General features: G+C 38.9%; 1 long non-coding RNA gene across 1 annotated transcript; it reads left to right on the forward strand.

Moving 5' to 3' along the window:
- The first annotated feature begins 345 nt into the window (after nt 1-345).
- On the forward strand, nt 346-26,108 carry LOC118163189. Its single transcript, XR_004748900.1, has 3 exons — nt 346-497; nt 18,138-18,143; nt 26,097-26,108. It is a non-coding gene; the product is annotated as an uncharacterized LOC118163189 (long non-coding RNA).
- Nucleotides 26,109-26,366: the final 258 nt, after the last annotated feature.

Consider the following 26,366-nt stretch of genomic DNA (forward strand, 5'->3'; position numbering starts at 1 on the left):
AATTGCTCCCTCACATAAAGGGCAACCCCATCACCTCGCTTCCCCAGCCTGTCTTTCCTAAAGAGGACATAGCCCTCCATGACAGCGTTCCAGTCATGCGAGCTGTCCCACCATGTCTCAGTGATCGCAATGAGATCATGGCCCCGCAACCGAACACAGATCTCGAGCTCATCCTGTTTATTTCCCATGCTCCATGCATCGGTGTACAGGCACTTTAGGGAAGCAGCAGGTGCAGTTACCCCTGGGGGGATGCAAGAAGAAGATACCGGATAGGGCATCGGGAACACTACCTTCCCTGAGGAGCTCTCAGACAATCCTATGGGAGAGCTCAGAGGTTTTTCGTATCTTCAGCAGTGACAGTAGTGACGACTACCCCCAGCCCTTCTCTGTCACTTTTAGCTCCCCTCCCTTCCCCCATCAAACCTAGTTTAAAGCCCTGGTAATCAGCCCAGAGAGCTTGCTCCCCAACACACTTGCGCCCCACTTGCTCAGTTGGTGTCTGTCCGCAGCCCACAGACCCGGCCTCTCAAAGAATGGCCCAAGATCAAAATATCCAAATCCCTGATCTGGACACCACCCCCTCAGCCAGTCATTTACCTGTCCCATTCTACTCCTTCTATCTGCATCCCAGTCAACCAGCGGGAGGACAGAGGAGAACACTACCTGCACCCCCGATCCCTTCAACAACCTCCCCAGGGATGCAAAGTCCTTTTTAATATTCCTCATTTTTCTAATAGCAGCTTCCCAGGATCCAACCTGAATGACAACAAGAGGATAGTAGTCCTCCGGTTTAATGAGCTGTGGCAGAGCCTTCCTAACGTCTCTGACACGTGCCCCGGGAAGACAGCACACCTCTCTGGCTAGGTTATCTGGGCGGCAGATGGCAGCCTCAGTGCCCCTCAGCAAGGAGTCCCCGATCACCAGGACTCTCTGCTCTTTTTTTTTTTTTTGGCACAGGTTACAATGCAGTGCTCCATCTGGCCCTGATCCTTATGTTTTGTACTTCCCCCAAACTTGACTCTCTTCTCGGGGTTGCTTCCCTGGTTCGGACTACTGTCCAGACCCTCAGCCTCTTCCACAACCTCCCCGAGAGCCTCAAATCTATTTCCCAGGGACACCGTGGGGGTAGGTAGCGCCATGGGTGTCGGGGGCAGATGTCTCTTTCTGCTCCAAGCTGAGACAAGGGTCCAGCCCCTTTTCTCTTGTGGACAGTCTAGCCCTCTGTTCTGCATGCGTTCAACAGGGGGAGCCTCTACCCCTTGTAGGGACATAGGAGAGGGCTGCCGAGCAACAACAGGGGCAGGGTGACATCTCCTATCTGTCACCCTCAGAAACTCCATCAGGCTGCCGATTTCTCTCTGCACCCCAGCAACCTGCTTGAGGAGATCCTGAAGCAGGGCACACCTGCACCCATGACAGTGTTCTCTTCCCTCAGGACCCAGGTGGGCCTCCAGATTCTGGAGCTCCCCGCAGTCACTTGTCTGGACTGCCACTTCTCCCTTCAGAGGGTCCACCTGGGTGCCCACGTGAGCCCAGAGAGGCAGCATATCCTCTGTTTGGGTTGCCGCCTCGGACCGACCGCTGCGACGGGTGCACACCATGGCGAGTTCTAGGTTCTCCTCCCTGCCCTGCTTGAACTGCCTGCGCTAACTGCCATACCAGTCCTGTTAGCATGTTTTCTGAGACTCCAGCCATCACAAAAACGGTGGCATTACAGTTCTCAATGTAGAAGACAGTGAAGAGAGTATTTTAAGCAACTTCTAAGTTGCCTTAAAAGGTCCGGGTATTAAAATGTACACTTTTTAAATATCATCAACCTACAAAATAGAAATATATATAAATATATATATACATGTATTCTTAGAAATACAGTAACTGACACCAACTAACTTTCAACTGGATAAGGCCCAAGTTTGCCAAATGGTTTACATTTTATTCAGAAAATTTGAGATTGTAATCATGTACAGTAGAGTACATAAAACATTTTATGTTAATTCCACTGCCATAAAAAACTATGTCAATAATATAGCTGTCATTAATCAGCTATGACCTCAAATAACAGGTAACTAATATTTCCATACAACCATATGCACAAGATTGAGATTTGCTGTTTTTAAACCTGTCTGAGTGACTTCTGAATGTTAGATGTTCACTTGTGGGGCCTGCAAGTGTTGGCCTGAAATGACTGTGTGCAAATATCCAACAGCTGTTCTTCTTAAAGTCTTGGTCTCATTAACAAATCGGAACTGCCAACAATAGATTCATATACAAATAAAAATCTGTAAGACTTCATGAGAACAACAACAACAACAACAACAAAAAATTATTTTTAAATTCCTCCAGTTCTGAGCTTGAGGATGTGCATGTAGACTTTACCAAAACAGACATTTTTAAAAAAAGTTTATCAGCTACAATTAGATGGAAGGAAGAAGACACAGAATGGCACTGTGGTGCGTATTTCCTATGCATCTCTTTGAAAGGCTTTAAGATTTTTTGAATATTGGTCAGATTAAAAATGTCTTTTAATAACAGGCACTTATTTCAGGTGCACATTGCCAAAAGCTATTTGCTCATTGCCAAGAGCCTTGTGGTATACTGAGGGTTTTATAGCAACAGATAATCATTAACTGTGGTGAGCAGCTTAACCCACAGTCAACTGATTGTATAGATGCTTATTATACAATATCAGAACAAAGAGCAAAACCCTTAAAACTCCTGGGGCACATTTGCCACAATAGTAACAGTTTATACTTTGTGTCTGCCAACCTAAAAATATCCCCTTCCCTCAGACACCTCCAATGCAAGGTGCCATTTCTGTGCTTTCTGATAGATAATTTATACTTAAAAGGCAATATTTTTAAATCCATTACCACATACACATATACACATATGCACATATATCATTCCACATTCTGAAATATAAATCAAGAAAAATTCTTATCCTGCTGTAATATTAACATATTACTTCCTGCTTTTTGCTACACTACACACAGAGTGTATATGTGTGTGCAATTCCTCATTTAACTTATCTTCATTTACTAGAGAACAGAATGTTAACTGATGGGAAATAGTTTCAGGTATGCACCAGTTGGCTCAGTTCTGAAAAATACATTTAACAGGAAGCCTATAGATTTTCAGATTAACTCTGTACATCTGTAACTAAAATCATAGGCCCAAATATTGTGTTCAGATCCACGTGTTTTGTGATGAACTGAAAGAGAGACAAAAGAATAACCACCTGACAAACAAACAAACTTCATAGCCAAAAAAGATCATTTCTATGGCCAGGTATTTTCACATGCTATTTTGTTTCCTCTCCGAGTATGATTTATAACCAGCTTTAAACAGAATTGAATATATAAAAAGCCATGTAACCTTTAGATTTCAATATTGCTGCCTCATTAAATTCATATTAATGTATACATAACAACATAACAACATAAAATTAATGACAAGATGCTTTAGTTGTCCATGTAGGTACACATGAGTAAAGCTAGAGAAGGATTTGATATAACAAGTAGAGCATATTAAACAATTTCCCTTATGAAAATTGTTTTCAAAATTTAGCATTGTCCTAAATGTTCTTTGAGTTTGCAGGGCATATAGTTCTTGGAAAATAAATAAATAAATAAATAAATAAGTTAAGATCAACAGACTACAGAAGTTTCCTGCAAGTGGAAAATGAAGTGCCTGCAGTCTGTGCTGTGACCTCTGTAAGAACTGCAAGACGTGGGAGAACAGGCTTCCCATTACAGCATCTACCATTTTTTAAGATGTAAAAAAGGTCAGCTCATCCACATAGTGAAAGAAAGAAAGAAATTTCAGAAAATAGGGTTGGGGGGGGAGTTAACTTTAACTCCTTTAAAGTTAAGGGACTTTTGGGTCAATGATAGTAGAGACCTAGCAGTATTTTATGTGGGACTCCAAGTTACAGGGAACTGTAAGGAAACATGATTATATTTTATTTTCATAAATGAGTGAGCTCAGATGGTTACATTTGTAACATCTATTTGGCATGGTTGAATTTCTGTTCCCATACTGAAGAAAAGCAAACTCCATAAACTACTGCTATTGTTTATGGAACAATACAGAGGTCTGAACCAGAGAACACTAGAAGGCTAAGGAATTCTGCAGGTATTCTGTGAGGAAAAAAAAAAAAAAAAAAAAAAAAAAGCAGTGAGCTCAGGACTGTGGGCTTTTTACTGTGCCTCAAGCTCTCACTCTATTAAAGGGGCAAATTACTTCCTTGTCTTAAAAAGATGTTTAAATAATACTTCTGAGATAATTTAATACATATGTTTACCTCATTAACTTTAAATGTTCACTAGTCTTTTGTAATACTGTTCTTAAGAGAGAGTACATGTTGACTCATACACAGATTCCTATTTCTGTGTTTGTGTGTAAAACAAAAAGAAACAAAACAGTCAAGAAATGTTTTGGCAAAGTGTAAGGGAATGAAAATTGCTTAGTTCAACAGCACATCAGCCTGGTACAGAGCCAGATCATCATAAGGACAGAGATAAATGTACCTGGTAATACCCATGCATAATGTGATTTACTGTGGAATTAAGTAGACTCTTCTGGCACATTCCTAGAAATGCTAAACCCTTAAACTGGCACACCCCACAGTAAAGCACTGAAATGCTGAGGACCCAGAATCCTCTTCTTAATATTGCTTTGCTAATATTTTTTCAAAACACTGCAACTAAGCACTGTTAGTAAAGCAGTTTGCTTCATTTTGCTGACAACCTGACTTTGAAGATTTGCTTAGCTTTATCAAGAGAAATCATTTCACCGTAATAGTCAGTATTCAGTTACCTATGAAAACAGTTTATTACTTTCCATAGTTACTGATGCCAATGATAATGTTATTAAAAAAAAACAGCTTCCCAAAACAATAAAAACAGCAAGCAGTTGAGGAAAGTAGAATAATCTGGGATAGTTTTATTGCATGACTGGAGACCTTGATTCTATTTAGGTGACTGTTTTTCTTTCATATATATATATATTTATATATACATATATGTAATCTTATCTTTGTATTTTAGCATTTATTAAGAATAAATAGATTTACTAGACTGAGTTTGTTACATTAAGATGGGCATTACTTCATTAAAAAAATATATTTTCAACCATTTCAATGGTATTTTAATGACTATGAATACTAAAAACAGTATCACAAAATTGTGCTTCTCTCAGAAACAACTTTCATTCACCAGAATGAAACTCTAACACCAGAACAGCTAAACATTTGCAATGTGAAAGCAGGCAGTCTTAACTTTTCTACAATTTACAGTATGCTGTACACATGGCGAGTTTTATAAAATTAAACTGAGCAACTTATAGCAATACTTCATACTAAGGGTTGATGCTTTCTCTTTTTCTCTAAAAGGTGTAATTTGAGGTTGAAGTATTTCTTTTCTCTGTTTTAGAAGCAGGAAAACTGAAAGTTAGTGCAGCAGAATGTGCTGTGAAACACATCATAGGTGGTGTGTGGTTGCTATTGGAACACAACTTTATTCTGTTTTCCTCCCATTCAGTCCATGCTGAGGACATTTCATGCTGTGAAGGAGCATAGGAGTTGACATGGGTCTTGAAGAAGTCCAGTGCTGACTAGCAAATACATCACATTGGCTTTACTACAGGACCATCTCAGATCCTACCTCCTGATGTTTACCTTGCACATCCATTTCACCTGAGGCTGAGAAACTTTCATTTGTAATTATTTCTATTCTAGAAGAAAGCTATTCATAACTGAACATAATTATGTTTTTGTTGTTATTTTAATTCTGAATACGTTTACTATAAACAAGAATAAATGATTCTTGGCAATAACTCCATAAATATATGGTATATGTTATTGGAGTGAGACGTCCAATTGACTTTTTGCCAGAAATTAAGTATTTGACTTCAAGGGCTGATACTAATTTTATGTTAGGTGGGAACAGATATCAGTTTTGTCAATACTAATTATGAGGCAAAAGCATTATTTATTTATCACCAAAGTATCAGAGCTAATCATTCCAACTTCCATAAAAATAAATAAACACAAATCAAATCAAACCAAAACGAAAACTTACCTTTATTAATAAAGGAACAGAAAATTAATACAACATTCATGAATCTATATCACCACAGTAAAACAGGAATAATCTAATCATCTGCTCTGTGTGATGTGTGTCTTTCATAGAACTCTAGCTGAGGAGAAAAGCACCTTACTAACTAGCAGAAAGAAAACTGAGTTGGACAGTGACATCTGTTTTGTAACAGATTTCACCTACGCTGCAGAAATTGCAGAATATCTGCACTTTAAAATTGCAAACGTGCCACACCTGGATCCTGAACAAACAATGCACAGCATGGGTCTCTTTCGGTGACTTATTTTTGATGAAATCATTGAGCCAAAGCAGAAAGCTGGAATTACAAAAGCAGCAGCCTGAATAGGTTTATTCCTTCTGCAATTACCTTGTCCCACTGAATGCTGCCTGTTTTATCAAAAGCTCTGACAACATTTTAAAACCCCTTCAGAGTAATTCAGATTGTTCAATGTAAATAAGCCACCAGCTTTCAAAGATCAAAACAGTATTTATTTTTTTTCTTAAAGATAAGAAAAAAACAATTTTTTTTGTTTTTTTTTTTTTTTTTTTTTTTTTTTTTTTTTAGAGATATGTATATAAGGTTCTAACTGAGAACTTCAACTGGACAAATGCATGACTGCAAAGGAAATTAAAAATGCATATGTTTTCCTGTATAACGTCAGAAGAATAATGATACAGCCCAGAATTTGATGTTGTATGGATGTATTGCCCAAAGTTCTCTGTAGTATATGTGATCCTTAGATCACATGACAAGATCTTATCACAGAAATTGATGGAATCAAAGACTCTCTTTTTCTGGCAGTGCTGACAGTATTACAAGGCCTTCCATTGCCAACCATAATACCCCATAGAGGACAGATCCACCTTTTTCATTGGTATGCTGAGAATCAACCTTTATTTTCAAAGCCGATTGAAGACTGGGAAAAATGGGATCTATCACGGCAAGCATAACCTCTTCTAGAGTGTAACAGGCAACAGAAATGTTCACGTTTTTTTGGTTTGGTAACATTGTACCTCTTCCCTTCCCTTTCAATATTTTATGGTGTTTTAACAGTAAACACAGCAAGAACAGAGTGGTATGTGTAATATAAATATACAAACTATCCAATTCTAAGGTTGAATATTATGAAAACTACATTAGCATCCTTGGTAAACTATTGGGCTGATGACTACAAAAACCTTTTGTTACAGTTTCCTTGAAGCATTATTATTATTATTTTGTTGTTGTTCCTCAACAAGATACATTTATCTAGAAGAAAGAAAATTCTAACCCTCGCCCATATATGTAATGTTGCTAAGGAAGGGCAACAAGTCCCAAATCTCACTTTTAGTTGAAAACTGTTCTAGTAGATATTAACCATTTTTGAGAGCACTGGCACAGGAATCCACAGGATCCACAGCTTTGGATCCAAACTTTTTGTAGCAGGGAAAGCTCAAATATTTGGTGTCACAACATTTTTTTTAGAAACATATGGAAGCATTCACAATATTTTTTCTCTATTTCTCTATAAATATTTTTTTCTAAAATATTTTTTCTCTATTTCTCTATAAATCCTGAAATATTTTTTCCATAGACAGATGAAATGTCCAAGAGTACTTAGAGCAATGGGGACTGGGAAGATATAGTTAAAAATTTTTAAAAACTCACTTGAGATAGGTAAAAAAGAGCAGCAACCTCAGTCTTCAAATCAGGGCTTCAGTCTGATTTTGCAAAATCTCTTCAAAATAGATGAACAAAAAGATGATATCTAGCTTTCCCTTTCAATACCAATATTCAAAACTTAATCCTTAACACTCCTATTCAGGCAATGCTCTGGAAACATTGAGATACATTTCTGTAGGCACAAATTTTTTAATGTCTAAAGTCAGATAATTTTCTCTCAAAATGCAAGAATGTCATCCTCCAAACACACTAAGCTGCCCTGCTCCTAAAGTTCAAGCAGAGTTCATCAGTGAAATCAGTGAATATCTGTGGGGCATGTGCTAGTATGTCTGCTCTCACAGCGTGATTAGTTTTCCTGATCTCCTGACCTGCAGGTTAATACCTTCATATAGCCAAGTAACATATAAGGCATAATGGGAAACATTAGGAATTGGGAGCTCTGGGATGATCTCAGTAGGGGAATCAGTACTATATTGATGATGGAAATGGGAGGAGGAATTCGGTGTGCATAGCCTTATCAGCCTTTCCCTCAAGGTAGGGATTTGAGAATACCAGATCTTAAACTCTGTGACCTATGTGTGCTATGACAACTCCTTTTTGCTTTTGGCTGCAGACTATATAAGCTCAATTGTCCTTTGAGTAGCTATTGTCCCTGGATAAAGAAGAACTAAAGCTTAGCCTACCTCCCTGTTATTGGTGCTCCATTGCCCTTGGTCTCTTCCACAATCACACAAAGTTAGGAAAAGCTAGCACATAGGTCTTATGAAGTGGTTATAACACTTACTAGAAAGTAAGTGTTATAACTGAGATGAGAATGATTTAATTAAAGGGAAAGGGAATGGGGAGAAAAAGAAACAGAAGAAACAACAAGGCTGCACGGAAGCACAGAGAGAAAGGGAAAAAAAGTTATTCTCTACTTCCCATCAACGAGCGATGTTCGGCCATGTCCTGGGAATCAGGGCCTCAAAATGCATAGTGGTTGTTCAGGAGGACCACCCTCCCCCATGAGAGCTCCCCTTTTTATTGCTGAGTGTGACATCAGGTGTTATGGAATATCCCTTTGTTTGGTTTAGGTCAGCTGCTCTGACGGTGTCCCCTCCCCATCACTTGCCCACCCCCAGCCTGCTGGCTCTTGGGGTCCTGATGCTGTGCCAGCACTATGCAGCAACAGACACAACACTGGAGTGATACCAGTGCTGTTCCAGCTACGAGTGCAGAGCACAGCACTGTGTGGGCTGCTGCAGGGAAAGGTGACTCCATCCCAGACAGACCCAACATAATACTGAGGGAAAGAAAACAGTCAACTCCAAGATGCACTTGGTTATTGAAGTCCCACTCCATCCATATCCACTCTTGCTGGTTAATTCAGGCAAGTCCTGCAGAAAAAGCATGCAGTTATCTGCCTTGGGGATGGAGGTTACATGGTAAAATAAGAATAGCTCTGGCAGACATGCAGACTTCAACTGCTGAAGAAAACTGGAGCTGGTGATAACTGGGGAGAAAAATTAATGTAATTTAACCATCAGATTGGCAATCTAGGAAACACCCTCTATGTAGCAGTGAAATTCAAGGATTGTGACTCCTCATTACAGAAAGGTAAAAGAAACTTAGTTTCACATCATTATCTATGTGAGCATAAGGTGATGCCAACAGAGAATGTGGGGGATGCAAAACAGTAAGCAAAAGAAGTTAAGTAACTACTCCTTTACCTAATGAGTGGCTAAGAGCAGATATGTTTGAAGAAAATATGTTTTGCCTGAGTAAGCACATAGAAACTGCTTTTTAATTTATTACACCAAATGGAGATACAGAAAGTCTTGCTGAAGGTCCAGATGGCTTGGGTTTTTAATTGGTATATGTAGCTCTTTTCTTCTTGCAGATTAGATGGCTCTCATCTGCACATAGTGAATTGAGTTTCCACAGGCTTCATGTTAAGTTACTGGGAACAGATAATTCTTTATTTGAGAGAGTACAATAGTCATGGGTGCAATTGATTCATCATTTTATTTATCACTAGCTTAATTCCAAAAATTCTACAACCAACAGTTTTTCTGGCCTATTGAAATTCTTCCTGAAACAACAACAAAACTATGTGCATAGAGGCATTTTCCCCACTCTCAGTAACTCAGGGAGCCAGGAAAAAGCAATCTCTCAGGATGCAAGAGAAAAGAAATACTGTGTCCTTAATTTATTCTACCTCCATCTCTGGGTAGAGAGAAAAACTTCTCCAGTAGAATGTTTACAAAGAGGAGAAACAGGGAAGTTAATCTAAACATCCACTGAAATGTGAGCCTGATTATGAAGCTGGGAACCTGAAACACTGTATGTGCTGCTATTTTGAGATCATCTGACATGTAAGAATAGTAGACCCTTCAGATGTTTCCTAGTAGACTGATGAGTTTTTGTTGTTGTTGTTGTTGTTGTTGTTGTTGTTGTTGTTGCTGTTTGTGCTTTGGGCTTAGAATTTTGCCCTGGTTTCAACTGGGATAGTTAATTTTCTTCCTACTTGTTTGTATGGTGCTGTGCTTTGAATTTTGGATGAAAATAATGGTGATAACAGATCAATGTTTTAGTTGTTGCTGAGCAGTGCTTACAGAGTCAAGGACTTTTCTGCTTTTCATGCTGCCCTGCCAGTGAGTAGCTTGAGGGTACACAAACAAATGGGATGGGACACAGCCAGGACAGCTGACGCTGAGTCCGAAAGGATATTCCTTATGATTTGATGTCATGCTCAACAGTAAAAGCCTGGGAGAGTTGGTCAGGGAAGGGGTGCTGTTGCTCAGGGACTGGCTGGGGATTTGTTGGCTCATGGTGAGCAATTGCGTTGTGCATTACTTGTTTTGTTTATTCTTATTTATTTCTTTTTTCCATTCTTTTTTTTTTTTTTTTTTTTCTTTCTTATTAAACTGTCCTTATGGGTTCTTGCACTTTTCTTTTCATTTTTCTCCCCCATCCTGCTGTTGGAATGGAGAGTGAGCAAACAGCTGTGTGGTGTTTAGCTGTCTGCTGGATTAAACCATAACAGATTTATGTATAAGAAACAGTAAGAACAGTTCAGCAGTCAGGCTGTATTGGAACAGAAAGGCATAATCAACTTCAAACACACAATAAAAACCGTATCTGCTAATCATCCACATTGTAAACCTCACATTTGTGACAATTCCTCTCAGTCCTAGGTGTGTGGAACTGTTTTCAGGTCTGAGCTTGCAGATCATCTAGTTCTAAGCCTGCCAGATCTGTGTTTGAAGTTTAACTATAGTACTGCTGCTATATCAAGCATGCCCACCAGCAGAAATCCTACAATTCCTTGCTTCTTTCTTCCCTTTCTTTCATGTAATTTCAAGAAACCACTTAAGAAGAAACAATACCAAGTATTAGGCCTTCTGGATCAAACATCTGCTTTCACATCCCATTTTTTTCACATCCCATAAGTAATCTCCTGTAACTGAAGGTAGCTCTTCAAGTATTAATATTTCCTAGCTACAATGAGGAGAGTTGTAAATAAACAGTATAATGAGGACAACCTTAATACATGACAGTGGTACCTTAAGACAGGACATAATGTGCATTTCTAAAATCCACATGTAAAAGGGATCTTCCTTATGTTATCAGCATTTTTTTTATGATCTTACCAGAGTTCCACTGTAGAAGAAACCAGAAGTTTAAGCCTCCACAGTATTCTTGTTTGATTTCAAAAACTTTTTTTTTTTTTTTTTTTTTTTTTTTTCCTATTGGAGCCATAGAATATGGTGCAATGAGAGCAAATGTACAGGAAGTCACAGGCCAAGCAAAAGAAAACAGTTCTGTTTTGGCTGGGTATCTGCTTTCTTCCATACTAATAGGATAAAGAAAAAATATGTAATAAGAAAAGTGAAACCAAACAAATGCACACACTGATAAATGAAATGTATTTTTATTATTCCTGCTTAGATCTTAACTTTCCCATTGTTCCACAGAAAGAGCTTTTAGCTTAAACAATTCTTATATACACTCTAAATATTTCAAAAGAAAACATTCATTATTTAAGCCTGGATGTCATTTTCTAACAGCTGAATGGCATTCTGCTTTTGGCTTTTATGGCCCTCTTCATGGGATTTTTTTATTTTATTTATTTATTTATTTTGTACTGTGTACTTGCTGGTAGTTCTTTTAACAGCAAGCCATCCAATTCTCAGATGACTTCTTCCTCTTTGTTCACAAGGCCACAGTACTGCACATGCAGATGGTGGCAGAATGTGGATGAGCCAAGACACAGTAGCACTACAGATTTTCCACAACCCACATTTTCCTTATCATACAACAACAATGGCATTATTTTCAGTATGTTCTCTACTGAATTAAGGATAAAGATCTTCCTATCCAATATTAGAAACATTCTTTTGAATTCAGGTGCTAAAAACCTAGCAGACAAACTAGCTATTCTTAAACCTTGGAATAGGTGCCATGCTGTCATCTGAAAAGGAAATGCTGGCAAAGGAAACAAGATCCAGATTGATGAAATCTCATTGACATATGAATCTTGTTATGAAGCTTGATATAAAATGATGGTTCTTGGGGTTCTTGCTCAGCTCTTGACATCCTTGAAACTTGACTTTAAGCTGCTAAACCAATTTAATCCCAGTATTTTTATAGGGACTTGGAGTAAGACTTTTAGCAACAATTCCACTCTTTATTCCTGGCTGTTGCAATGTTGACTTGTATACCAAGTAGCATGATTAAAACTGAGGTAGTCAACACTTTCTTTGTCTTGGTCTTCATTAAAAAAGTCTCCCACGCCTTTTTGCCTAGAGACAAGGTTCAAGAAAGAGAAAGCTACCAGTAGTGAGAAAGGATTAATCCAGTGATGGCTTGAGAAATTTCAGCCTATGTAAGTCCATACAACCTGCATCTGGGCATGCTAAGAAAGTTATCAAATGTCACTGTGACACTGTGTCACTATTGAAAGGCCATTTAATCAGTGAAGGTCCACAGTGACTGAAGAAACATAAATATGACACATCCTCAAAAACAGGTAAGAAGGATGTCTCAGGAACCTATAGGCTACTTTCTTTCACTTTGGTTCCTGGAAAATCTTGGAGTGAGTCCTCTTGAAACACATTTCTCAGCAGATGAAGGGAAAAAAAAAAAAAAAAAGGCAATGTGTGCCAAATATGCCAAAATATGTAGATTATTCCAAACTGGGGTTAACTGTCAGTATGCTCAGAGGTAAGGCAGAAATTCACAGTGAGATAGACAAGGTGGAGAAATGGGCAAGCAGTAATTGCAGGAAAATTCAACAAGGACAAATGACATTTCTGGAAACTTTAGGCAGATTGTGCCTTGAGGAAAGACAGGCTGGGGACTGGGTGGATGTGGAGCAGGTCTTCGACAGGATGATGAGAGACAATGGATACAAATTGAAACAAGATTATATCAGATTGATATAAGGAAAAACTTTTCCCCTGTAAAAACAGTCAAGTAGTAGAACTGCTTAGACTAGAACTACCAAGCTACCTGGAGAAGTTATGCAGTTCCCACCCCTTAGAGGTCTTCAAGGCTTAAATGTATAAAGCCCTGAGAAATCTTATCTCGGGTCAGTGTTGGCCATGCTTTGAGCAGGAAATTGGATTAGAGACCTTCCATGGTGCCTTTCACCCCAAAAGACCATGGTGCCTTTCACCCCAAAAGACATTGTGATTCTGTTTGTTGCACACACATCTGTGTAGCTTTCTCAACCCCTACACACACACTTATACTTTCTGCTTAAAAATACAAAAATACTGAGAAATCTTACATTCTTTAGTCATCTATTGTCAAAAAGATTCCACTGACCTATATAGTGCTAGAATAAAAGCTGTCACTACTGAGCTGCTGTCGTGTGTCCCCTTTTTTAAATTCCCTCTTTGTGAAATAAGATGGTTATAAATTTTACTCCTAAATTCAGATATCATTTTCCCAAGGAAATGTAAAAGAACACTAAAGCCTTTAGAACTCACAAAGAATTCATGTTCAAATCAAAACAAATTTAACAGAATTGTCTGTTCTTAACAGTGGGGTGGAAAAGGAGTTTTACTGAATGCTCTGTTTTGCTTCATATGGATTATTTAAACCACCTACCTCATAAATAGAATGAGTAACAATAAAGAAGGCATTTTGCCAGACAAAGATGACTTGTGAATACAGAACTGTGGTTAGTTTCATTTAAAGAAATTAACAGTAATGAGGTGGAGAAGATACATTTATTAAACATTAATGACACAGTTACTTAGCTAGAACTTCTTCCTACAGAGCCTACAGCTCAAAGAACCTACTCACTTGCTTCCCCACACACTTTACTAGTATGCTGCAGTACTACTAATCTAGATGGCATGTAAATAGAATATTGCCTGTCAGTGCAATATTGTATTTCTTTTAATAATTTCTAAGTATGTGAGTGTATGAGGCTTTGGCCTCAGAAATTCACATTTATCTGAGCCAGCCAAACCTCTGAAGTGTGGGAGACTGGGCCAAAAATTGTGAAAGGTTGCTGTTCTCATGGAATTTTTACTATTTCTTATAGTCAGGCTGGAAAACAAAAACAACAACAACAACAACAAAAAAAAAGGCTTATATTAAAAAACAATGTGCTTTTGCAAATTACAGATCTGAAACTGTATGGTTTCAGGTCCCATTTTTCCAAATTGCACTCCTGAGAAAAGAAGGAATGTCACTGACTTCTCTTACTGAGAGGTAAAGCTGCAGAGAAATTAATGCCAGGCAAGATGCAGCAAAACAGTATGCCTGCCAAAATCCTGAATCCTTTGCAATCAGGCTTTGAGCCAGGTCATAGCATTTAGAAGGCAACTGCAGCACTAAAAGATTGTCTCCCCATGGCAATATATTGGCTATTTCTCAATGCTGAAATTACTGAAGCTCACAGTAGTTTCCAGCAGCCAGTCCCTCAGGGTTGTTGTCCCATTTAAGTGACATTTATAAAGGTACCTTTTATAGTAGTACAATGAATTACTATTATGAAGATCCAAAGAGTGGTGATGGTCAATTGTTTCTCTTCTAGGTACTAGTGGAAAAAATTAACAGGGTTACAGCTGCAATTTTTTAAATAGATGTATCCATTTACTTAGAGTTCTGAGAAACCCTGTTCTACAGTGGTATAGGTTGCAAGTGAAAACAAGTGACCTGTAAATGTGCAGAGGCACTATCTGTACCAAATCTATTATACAACCATCCAACTGTCCTGAAAGTGCAACAGAGGCGATGTATACAACCCCATCCTCTGGGGGCACATGGCACTACATACACTGCCTGATTTCAGCAATTAACAGCTGAAGCTGAGACAAGACCTAGCATTATTATTTCCTACCACATGTTGCTTAAATGCCAAATAATGCATATATAAAGGTCATTCTGGAAATTCTTTGAAAGTCTGTGCCATGATACTTCTTTTTTTTTTTTTTTTTTTTTTTTTTTATAAAAAATCTTTATTTGTGTTCTAGTTCTATTGTTACTTTGGGATGTTCTAGCACTTCCAGCCAGAGTTTCTATCATGACTTACCTGGTAGTCAATTAACTCAAGGTAAATTCCAGTTAGAAAAGCCCCTAAAAGAAATGTAGCTTTAATTGTCAAGTTAATTTGAAAGCAGGACTTGAATTTTTTGAAGGAAAGGAGTCACTTTTGTGTGTGTGTGTGTGTGTGTGTGTGTGTGTGTGTGTGTGGTGAAAAGAGAAAATTGTTATATTTATAATTGTTATATTTATATATCTAAATCTCTATAGCTAATGTTTATTAGTGTAGATAGACTTAATATCCTCTAGGAAAATCAGCAGCTGATGTAAACATTAAGTGTAATGTAGCACAGTGAGGATGCCCCTACTCAGCTTTTATTATTTGTTTGATGAAAGCCATGCTGTACAATGATCAGGGTTCAGGACTAGAAGGTCAGGACATCTGGGTTTCCTTCTACACTTTATAGCTTACCCACAGTTTGACTCCATAACAATTCACTCACTTTTCTGAAGGTCAGTATTTTCTGTTAAAATGATTTAGCCCATGATGCAGCAAGAGGCCACCATGTAAACCAAAGGGCCTTGCAAAGAACATGAGAGACCAAAATCCTTCTAATATTCTTACAAATTACAGAGAAATCCATCTGTACTCCAGAAAGCTGGAAAGGCATATGCAAGAATATCAAACAAAAATAGATGACTCTCTAAAACAGGTTATTTGTATTGTCTTAAATTTGTTTGCATCGTAGTTACCTTCATTCCTTGTTTAATGAGATATATGTTCCAAACTGTCCTTGCACCAACTGATTTATTCCATGTGTCCTCTACATACGTTAGTTCCTAGAAGCAAGCATTCAGTAGGAACAACTAAGGTAGCTTTGAAGAGGTTGTAAGATTTTGGTTCTTTTGTTCCCACCTTCACATTAAACATACAGTAAAAAGAAGAATAAAATTTTGTTTATGTAGGCAGAACATGCTTTTGCAGGCCAAAATCAGTAGGACTTTATCTTCCACTTTAAGTTCAACACACACACACTTTGCAAAAAATAAAAGTAGCTCAAGAAACAAGGCTGAAGTTTTGAATATGAATAGCATCACCTATTCATGATAGCAGTCATAATATTTGCTAGTTTAAAGTGACAGAATGAATAATATATTTGAGTAATATAACTTATTAACATTAGCACTATTCTACATGTCTGGGGTCTTGTACCAGGTAGAACGGAACAGGCTTATTAAAATATATGTATATATATAAATAAACTAGACAAAAATAACTGAACAAGTAGATCTGACATTCTGACATTCTGACATTCTGATACTGCTTTGTTAAAATCCCTCTTGCATCCTGGGAGGTATCACTAAAATGAGTAAAATTGGAAGTGAAATAAAATGGATTAAAGAGAGCATACTGGTCATAAAGTGCATAATCCTTCATCACTGGAAACATCAATCTCTCTTCTACTTTAAACAGATAAATGTTATCCCAGAGAAATATGTTATCCAATGAGAGAGTTTGTTCTTCAAAGTAATAAGAATACACTTGCGGAGATGTGAGAATTGCTCTTTGCCTACATGAGCTCTAGGGTTTAACAAAAAGAAAAAAGCTCAGTTGCCTAGGGAACTACACTACTTCCTCTGCTTCTCATAATACTTGTTTCTTTTACTTTTTCCTTCCTTTTCTACCTTTAGCTTTTTGCCTGTTCTACATACACTTATAGGAACTAAGGTACACAGAAATAGAATCTGTACAAATATTTTCAAATATTTTGCCTTCACACATCAATCTTTTGCAGTTTGGAAAATCTGATTCCTGACAAAAATAAAATAGCACAGTGGAAACTCACTTCAATGACTAAGCAAATAGTCTCATATCTTTTAGATACAGATGACTGGCAAGCTTGTTAATGATCTAGTCTTACTTGGAAGCTGGGAACACACAGTGCTTATGATAGATACCACTGTAGTTAACTGTGCAAGGGCTTCTGTTGCTAAATGTGTGCCAAGTATACTAAACTAGTTTAAAGCTTCATTTTTTTAAACCATAAAGGGTTAGTGTTAACTTGTTTTACTTTGCTCTGAAATTGACTCAAATGCAGACACAATGAGGTTAGGATACTAATATTTTCTTGTTTTTTCTTGCCCTCTCTGTCATCTGGACCTGTTCTTCATCAGTGCAGAAATGTTTATGGGAGAGGTCAAGACTGGAGGTCAAGATTGGGCTGCAGTCACTATGCCCTGATGTGAGGGCCCAGAGACAGCAATCTTGGAAGACCCACTTAGAGGCCACTGATGTTCGAAGCATCCTTGGGCTAAATTAAGGTGACATAACACCAAAAACTCAATTGAAGAGTTGTATTGATGGCAAAAGCTATTCTGGCAGTAACTGATTAAACCTTATTGTTTATAACAGTAGCTATTTAAACCTTGTGATTTTACAAAGACCTTAATGGCCTGTAACATACAATGAAGTCTCTTGGGTTTACGCAGCAAGGGTAAAATAGCAGGGGACTGCAGGGGTGGCCTCTGGAGAAGAGCCCAGAAGCTGCCCCGTGTCAGATCAGAGCCAGCTCCATCTGGCTCCAAAGGGAACCGCTGCTGGCCAGAACCATGCCAGTGAGCAATGTTGGTTGCACCTCTGTGAAAGCAGATTTAAGAAAGGAAAAAAAAAATAAAAAAAAAATGCTGTGCAACAGTAGGTGAGAGAGTGAGGAGTGAGAAACATCCCTGCAGACACCAAGGTCAGTGAAGAAGGAGGGGGGGGAGGTGCTTCAGGCACAGGAGCAGAAATTCTCCCATGGCCTGTGGAGAGGCCCCCTCGTGGAGCAGTCTGTCCCCTGCAGCCCATGGGTTCTGTGGCTGAGCAGATCTCCACGCTGCAGCCCATGGTGGAGCCCCCGGTGGAGCAGAGTCCAGTTTTACCATAGCAGGGTAAAACCACCACATGAGGAAAGAGGGTAAGTTAGAAAGGCAGAAGTAGAGGAAATGTTGGGATCACCACCTTGGGTTCCAGAAATGTCTCTTGTCAAGTTCCTTTTTTTGTCTGTGATGGTGGTTGGTGCACATGTGGCCCCTCTGAGTTATTTTATTTATAAGCTAGTCTACATCTCCAGCTCTCACTGTGTGTGCTAATTATTCCAAACATGTTTCCCAGGACCTTCCTGAGAGAAGATCAGCAGGGGGTTTCTAATGCCTTTCCTCCCCCAGCTGCCAGAACCACCTGGCACCTGTGGTGCAATTGCCTAAAGTAACTAGGAAAATAAAACTAACATTCACATTTTAAAGAAAATGTACAGCATTGAAGAGGCTTTCAGGGTACAGCGTAGCTGCATTACCTGAGCATTCCCTAGGCTTCCAACCTTAGATGCTATCGCAGTGGGGGAACCTGGTGTGCTGGCTATAAGGAACAGTATGGAGTGTACAGTCGAGTGGAGACACCATGGCTAGGCTCTGTGACCAGGTGGGGATTCGATTTTTCTTGTGTACACCGAGATCGATAAACCACGCTTTTTGCTACCCTGAGCCAATGACTTGTCATGTTTTGACAAATGTTGTTCTCTAGTGTACTTTTGCTCATTGTAATATCATTATAATACCAACACACCTCCATCCCAAAAGCTACATGCCTCTAAGGTGCGACCATCCCTCACTGACCATGTGTTCTGAATTTCACAGAGTCCATTCCTTTAAACGGAGACGGGAAAACTTTTCATCAATCATAACTAAGATATGCTTGACTAGAGTCACTAAAGCTCCACCTAAAAGATAGAAAATAATATAAATTGGCCTAAGAGAGAGGGGGTGTTCGGGAAGATACTATCATTGGGGAATATACTGTCATTAGGAAAGATACTAAGATACCATCATTAGGCAAGATACCACCATCAGGGGAGATACCATCACGAAGGAATACACCACCCCAAGGACCTCATGACTCCTGGGATCAGTCAACGGGCTGAGCCTCTCTTCTCCCCCCCCCCATTAGGACTCCTTTGGGTGACATTTGAACACTTGGTTATACTGTGTGTCTCCGCAGAAACTTAGAAATCTCTACAGAGTATTTTTGCCTTTTAACGCGTTAAATTCCAGGCTGCGCACCTGTGTATTATATGTTATTGGTGAATCCATGACTGTGGTAGTTCAGTGCTCTGAATCCGACCAGACCCATAATGGTTAATTGGCTACACCCCTTAATGCAACAGCACCAAAATGTCTCATATTGTTACCTAAGATAAGAACCAGGCATTGCACACTGGGTAACAAATCCAAACTTCTTATCAGACAGCAAGAAGAACTGCAGGCCAGTCAGTCACACCTCTGTGCTTGGCAAGATCATGGAGCAGATCCTCCTGGAAACTCTGCTAAGGTACATAGAAATAAGGAGGTGATTCACCAACCAATTCAGCCAACATGGCTTCACTAAAGGCAAATTATACCTGACAGATTTAGTGGCCTCTTATGACAGAGTGTGGTGGTTTTACTCGGATGGACAGCTGAGCTCCACCTCAGCCACTCTCTCACTCCCCCTCCTCAAAGGGAAAGGGGGTGAAAATACTATGAAAAGCGCTCAAGGTTTGAAATAAGGATGGGGAGATCACTCAACAGTTATTGTGACGGGCAAAATAGACTCAGAGTAGGAAGACAGTAAGATTTATTGCCTATTACTAACAAGCTAGAGAAGTGAGAAACAAAGGAAAGAAGCCAGAAAAAACCTTCCCCCCATTCACCTTCTTCCACCTCCTCCCCCCAAGCGGTGCAGGGGAATGGGGCTATGGGGTTTGTGATCGGTCTATAGCACTTTGTCTCTGCCGCTCCTTCTCACTCACTCTCTCCCCCTGTTCCAATGTGGGGTCCCTCCCACAGGATGCCATCCTTCCCTAACTGATCCTGTGTGGGCTTCCCACAGGCAGCAGCTCTTCAAGAACTATTCCAGATATGGGTCCGTACCATGGGGTCCATCCATCACCCAGGAGCAAACTGCTCCAACCTGGGTCCCCCACAGGCAGCAGCTCCTGACAGGTCACCTACTCCTGTGTAGGCTCCTCTCAATGGGCTACAGGTCCAGCCCAGAATTTGCTCTGGTGGGGGTCCTTCACAGGCCACAGCCTCCTTCAGTGCAGGTCCACCTGCTCCACTGTGGTCTCCTCCATGGGTTGCAGCGTGGAACTCTGCTCCACTGTGGTACTCCATGGGCTGAAGGGGAACAACCTGATTCACCATGGTCCTCTCAACAGGCCGCAGGGGAAATTTTCAAAGGCGCCTGGAGCACCTCCTTCCATTCCTTCTTCACTGACCTTGGTGTCTACAAGGCTGCTTCTCACTCCTCTCTCTCCCAGCTGCTGTTCCCCAGCAGTTTTTCTTTCCCTTTCTTAAATATGCTCTCACAGAGACGCAAACACCATTGTTTATTGGATCAGCTCTGGTCAGTGGCAGGGCCTTAATCTAACATGGGGCAGCTTCTGGAGTCTTCTCACAGAAGCCATCCCCATGGCCCCCCTGCTACCAAAACCTTGCCATGTCAACCCACTACAAAGGGTTACAGGATTTCTGGATGAGGAAAGCACAAGTGATGTCATCTACTGGACCTTTGAAAAACATTTGGCAAAATTCCGCACAACATTCTTGTCTCTCAGCTGGAGAGAGATGGATTTGATGGATGGACCACTTGGTGGATAAGAAATAGGCTGGGTGGTCACACTCAAAGAGCTGTCAACAGCTCAATGTCCAAGTGGAGATCAGTGATGAGTAGCATTCTGAGATTTGTTTTGGCACCAGCACTATTTAACACCACTGTTAGCAACATGGACAGTAGGACTGAGTGAACCCTCAGCAAGTTGGTGGATGACACCAAGCTGAGCAGTGCAGTCGACATGCTGGAGGGTAGGGATGTCATCCAGGGGAACCTTGATAGGTTTGAGAGGCGGGCCTGTGCAAACCTCATGAAGTTCAATGAGACCAACTTCAAGGTCCTGCACCTGGGTTGGGATGATCCCACACAAGAATACAGGCTAGGCAGTGAGTGGACTGAGAGCAGCCCTGCAGAGAAGGACTTGGAGTTATTAATAGATGAAAAACTGAGTATGAGCCAGCAATGTGGACTTGCAGCCCACAAAGCCAATCATCACCTCCGCTGACCTGCTGGCTGTGCTCTTTTGATGTAGATGAGAATACAATTGGCTTTCTGGATTGTCATTAACAGCTCATATCTATATTTTTTGTTTGTTTGTTTTCCAGTACATCTCTGCACGGCTGCTCTTAATTAATTCCTTACCCATTCTGTACTGATGTTCAGGATTGCCCTGATGCAAATGGCAAATCTGCTGAGGGTGCCCTCAGTCATGTCACCAGTAAAGATATTAAACAGTACTGCTCCCATTACAGACCCCTGAGGGACACCACTCACCACTGGTCTCCATCTGGACATTAAACCATTGATTGCAACTCTGTGGATATCACAATCTAGCCAAATAGTTACCCACCAAGTCATCCACCCCTCAAATTCATATCTCTTGAACCGAGAGACGAAGATGTTATGTGAGACCATGCCAATGACCTTACAGAATTTTACATCAGTTGCAATTCCCTTGTCCACCAGTGCTTTCACTCTGTCATACAAAGTCACCAAGTTAGTCAGGCATGATTTACCCTTATGTCAAGCCATGCTGGCTGTCACCAATCACCTCCCTGTCTTCCATATACCTTAACATGATTTGCAGTAGGACCTCTTCCATGGGCATAGAAGTGAAGCTGACTGTCCTGTAGTTCCCTCTTTGCCCTTTTAAAAAATGGGGCTTATGTTTCCCCTTTTCCAGTCTCTGGGTTCTTTTCCAGACCGCCATGACTTTTCAAATATGATGGCTTAGTAACTTCATCAATCAGTTCCCTCAAGGCCAAAAATGGGCTTTTGTGCATTTGTGTTTCTCAGATGGTCTCAAACCTGATCTTCTTCTATGATGGATGGGACTTCATTCCCAAAGTTCCTGCCTTGAGATTCAGGGACATGCGAGGTATGGGAAGAGCAGTAGCCCATGAAAACTGAGGCAAAATAGTTGTTGAATACCTCAGCCTTCCCCATGTCAGTTGTAGCCAGATCCCCTATCTCATTCATCAAAAGGGGTACAATTTCTTTTGCCTTCCTTTTCTGACTGTTGTAGCTGTAGAAGTCCTTATTGTTATTCTTCACATCCCTTGCCAAGTTTAGCTCATGCTGTGCTTTGGCTTGCCTGATCTTATCCCTGCACTCCTAGGCCTTATCCATACAATCTTACCAGGATGTATGTCTCTGCCTCCATGGTCTACACATTTCCCTCTTGCATTTCAGCTTAATCAGCAGGTCCTGCTTCAGTCATGCTGGTCTCCTGCCTTCCTTGCTTGATTTCTTGCATATGGGAATCAAGAGCTCATGTGTTCTAAAAAAAATGTCTTTAAATATCATTTCAAAAATAAATATTTTTAATAATAGCTAAATGGGCTGTAAATGGTGGTCCAGAGAAATTGTGGGTGCCCCATCCCCATCCCTGAAAGTGTTCAAGGACAGGTTGGATAGGTCTTTGGATCTACTGGGATATGCCCATGCCCATGGCAGGAGGTTGGAACTATATGATATTTAAGGTCCCTTCCAACCCAAACCATTCTACGATTCTAACAAAATAGGGACCAATATGCTTTTGTTTTGTGGATACCATATTCCCTTTCTTCATGTATGAAAACTTGAAATTAATTTGGTGTTTTGCTAAATTGTTCATGTCATTCACTTCTTCCAGGTTATTTGACTATTTAATATTTGATATCTGATATTGTACAATACTTATGAAGTACTTAATTAGTGACTGAAAGATACTTATGAAAGATGCACAATATTATGAAAGAAAAATATAATGAATCTGGACAGAATCTCATAGTAATTGAACATCTAGAGTTACATAGCACCTCTGCTAGTTAACCATTTGCTTTAGCAACAGATTTTTTTAGTGCATCTAAGCCTCATAGATGCTGCACCATAATATTGCACACTTGGAATTTTTGTTTCAGTGTTCAATATTCTAAGAAAGAACAAGCATTTCTGCTCCATGAGAAACACTGATTTAGTGTTGATTTGAAAAGATCAATCTGAAAATGGATCTAAAATGGAACTCAAATTTTAAACAGAAATGATGAGAAGACAAAGTAGAAAAGACAGTAGACTTGAACAACATTTAAGAATGATATCTACTCAGTGCTTTTTCTAGAGAATTTTCTATTTCTGAATTTCTCTGTTGGTGTTACAACATTGCAGTGTTTTCTGAAGACAAGTGCAGGATCATGGAATAATACAGAATATGAATTAGATATGCTGCAGTCCATTACATCTGAATGCACTTTCCTCAGCAACTAGCTTATCAAATAAATACTGCCCCTTTTTCTGCTTGTTCCTGAATAGACTTGGTTTTCCTAAGTTTATTATTAACAAATTATGTTCAATGCAAACAAAATAAAGGCTATAAAATGAAGGCTAAAGGCTTCATTTGTATATTATCTAATTCTGATTAGTCACTATTACATTCTTTTCCTTGGTCAAATGATCTAATGTAAGAAGACAGTGTATTTTATGTTCAGATGTTTTTTGTTTCAGATGTATGGTATGGTATGGTTTGGTTTGTCTTTTAATTCTCTAGTGAGACAAAGTAGTAAGAATACCAGATAATTTAATTAAATATATATTTTTGATAAACTTTCAAGAAACAAGAGAGGAGGAGAAGGAACCAGAAAAGAAAAGAAGAAGTAGAGAACAACCATAAAAGGACAGAAAAATGTCCAGTTTTTATTTTAGTTGTGTATCATTTCAATTGGTTTACCCAGCAAGAAATTAGATGCATCCAATTGTTTCTTCTTAATTGCATTGGAGAAAAAAAATGTTTTCAAAGTCTGCCCATAAATATTCTAATTTGAACATACAAACTAGACTGCCCTGTTTCTTGTACACAGAAGAATGAGCAAAGCCTGTTCTTCCACAGATTGGTTTTACATATCCAATATTGTTGAAATGATTCAAGGAATTGCGACAATGTACACAACACACTATGCCTTTAATCTCCCTCCTTCATGAGATCTGGCTATTTTCTGGTTCAGTTCCTTAAAGCAGATACTATCCTGTCTTAATCAGGCAGAAATATCCATCATTCCTTTTCATACTATGATTTTACAGCACTGTCAATATTCATCATAGCAGTGAAAAATCAACTCTTGGATAGTATATATATATATATTGAGTTCAGCTTTAAAAGAAGTGTGCAATTAAAAAAAAACCTTACAACAGTCAGCTTTGTATTCACTGTAAACCAAATTTTAGAAGTCCCTAAGGCATTTGTACAGTGGAAAACGTGACATGCAATTATGCACAGCAATTCTTCTTTCCATAACATTCTAAGAAATGTATCTTCTCAGAGTTGGAAAGTAGTAATCAAAGCTTTGACACAATCTGATCCGATGGTGATCATGCAGGTCAAAAGTCCTGCTAGGAATATACTCAGAAATAAAAAACCCATAGGCTGTGCCAGCTCAATGGGTATCATCCTTGAAAGAAACTATTATTCATAATGGACTAATTCTCCAAGAAAAGTATTTCTTAAACAGTCTGCTCTTTATGCATCATAACGTAAGCTTAGCTGTCCCTGAAGGAAGCCTAGGTATAATTAACTTTTGTAGCTAATACAGCAGAAAAGTAAATTGAGACTACTACCAGAGTACTTTCTATACCTATATAGAAAAGAATGTTACTTGTTAAATTGTGTTCTTGCTCTGATTTGTAGGCTGGTTTTTTTTGTTTGTTTGTTTGTTTGTTTGTTTTTCCTTCTACGGTCTCCTAACAGCTCTCAAGTGTTTACTGAGAATGGCCTTACCTTATTACTTGTTTTTCTTATAGTGTCGTTTAAACTAAATCAATATAACCATACATAAACATTCTAATAAGGCACTCAGTATTCAGGTTCATTCTTTTCTAGCACTGCCACAGTCAGATTTTCAAGAAGTTTTACAGAAACTGAACAAAATGAAGGGAGAAAATGAAAAACTGTCTGGTATTATTAGAAATGTCTCTATCTATATGAAGAGGAATCTTTTAAGTCTTCCTATAACAGATTACAAAGAAACATGTTGTTGGATAAGTAGCATGAAATTCAAGCTATTCCTTAGCCTTTGTACAACTTAAAAATGTATGTTTTATTTAATCAATATGGCTTCCATTTCTGTCACACCTGAGATACCCCGGTTCATATTTGGAAATTACACTGATGTTGCATTTATTATTTTGCAGATGAAGAATGGGGTACAATAGTCTAAGAATCAGACATTAAAGGAATATACCCTGAGAAGGAATAAATGATATAAACATACTCCCTTAGAAAAGCTACATTTTTCATTATGGATATAGAATCATTCCATCCTCTGTATTTTTCTTAGACTTTTTTTTTTTTTTTTTTTTCTCTGAAAAGTTGTCTATCTGCAACAGTTTCTTCTGATAAACGAATGTGGAAAGATAGCCATCAGTGTTTGGTTATCTAAGGTAGAGCAACATACATTTTTTGCAATAAAACAATGTGAGCGATGCACTGACTGTCACGTTCCAGCCTCTAATGAGCCTCTGAGGATCAAATTGTAAATAAATTATGGACTTCTTATCTACCAAACTGACAGTAATCAATTAATCATTGTTTTTTGGCTGCCATAAGTGCTCCGAATAAATTGGTTTTATGAGATATTTATGATTTGACAATCAACACACCCCCACAGGATTAAGATTAATTGTTGTACTATTTGTAGCAAACCAGATAATGCAGTTCAACCTTAGTAATAAAAGAAACTTAACATTCAGCAAGGTTTTTGTGCCATTTGTTTTCTAGTTGGAAATTCAGTACACAATCCAGGATTTTAATAAATGAGCAATAATAATAATAACAACTGCAACAACAAAAATAATAACAACTATAATAATAAAGAATAAAGGTATTTCAGGCCAAAGTAGGCCTCGAAAGAGCTCTCTTGAAGGATACAGTATTTTCCTAAGAAGACAATTGTTTTATTGCATGTAAATATGGAAATTATAGTGTTGGATTGACGTAGTGATATTCGGTCATATATTTCCACAT

This window comes from Oxyura jamaicensis, chromosome 2, assembly GCF_011077185.1.
Source record: "Oxyura jamaicensis isolate SHBP4307 breed ruddy duck chromosome 2, BPBGC_Ojam_1.0, whole genome shotgun sequence".
In the NCBI taxonomy this organism is placed as follows: Eukaryota; Metazoa; Chordata; class Aves; order Anseriformes; family Anatidae; genus Oxyura; species Oxyura jamaicensis.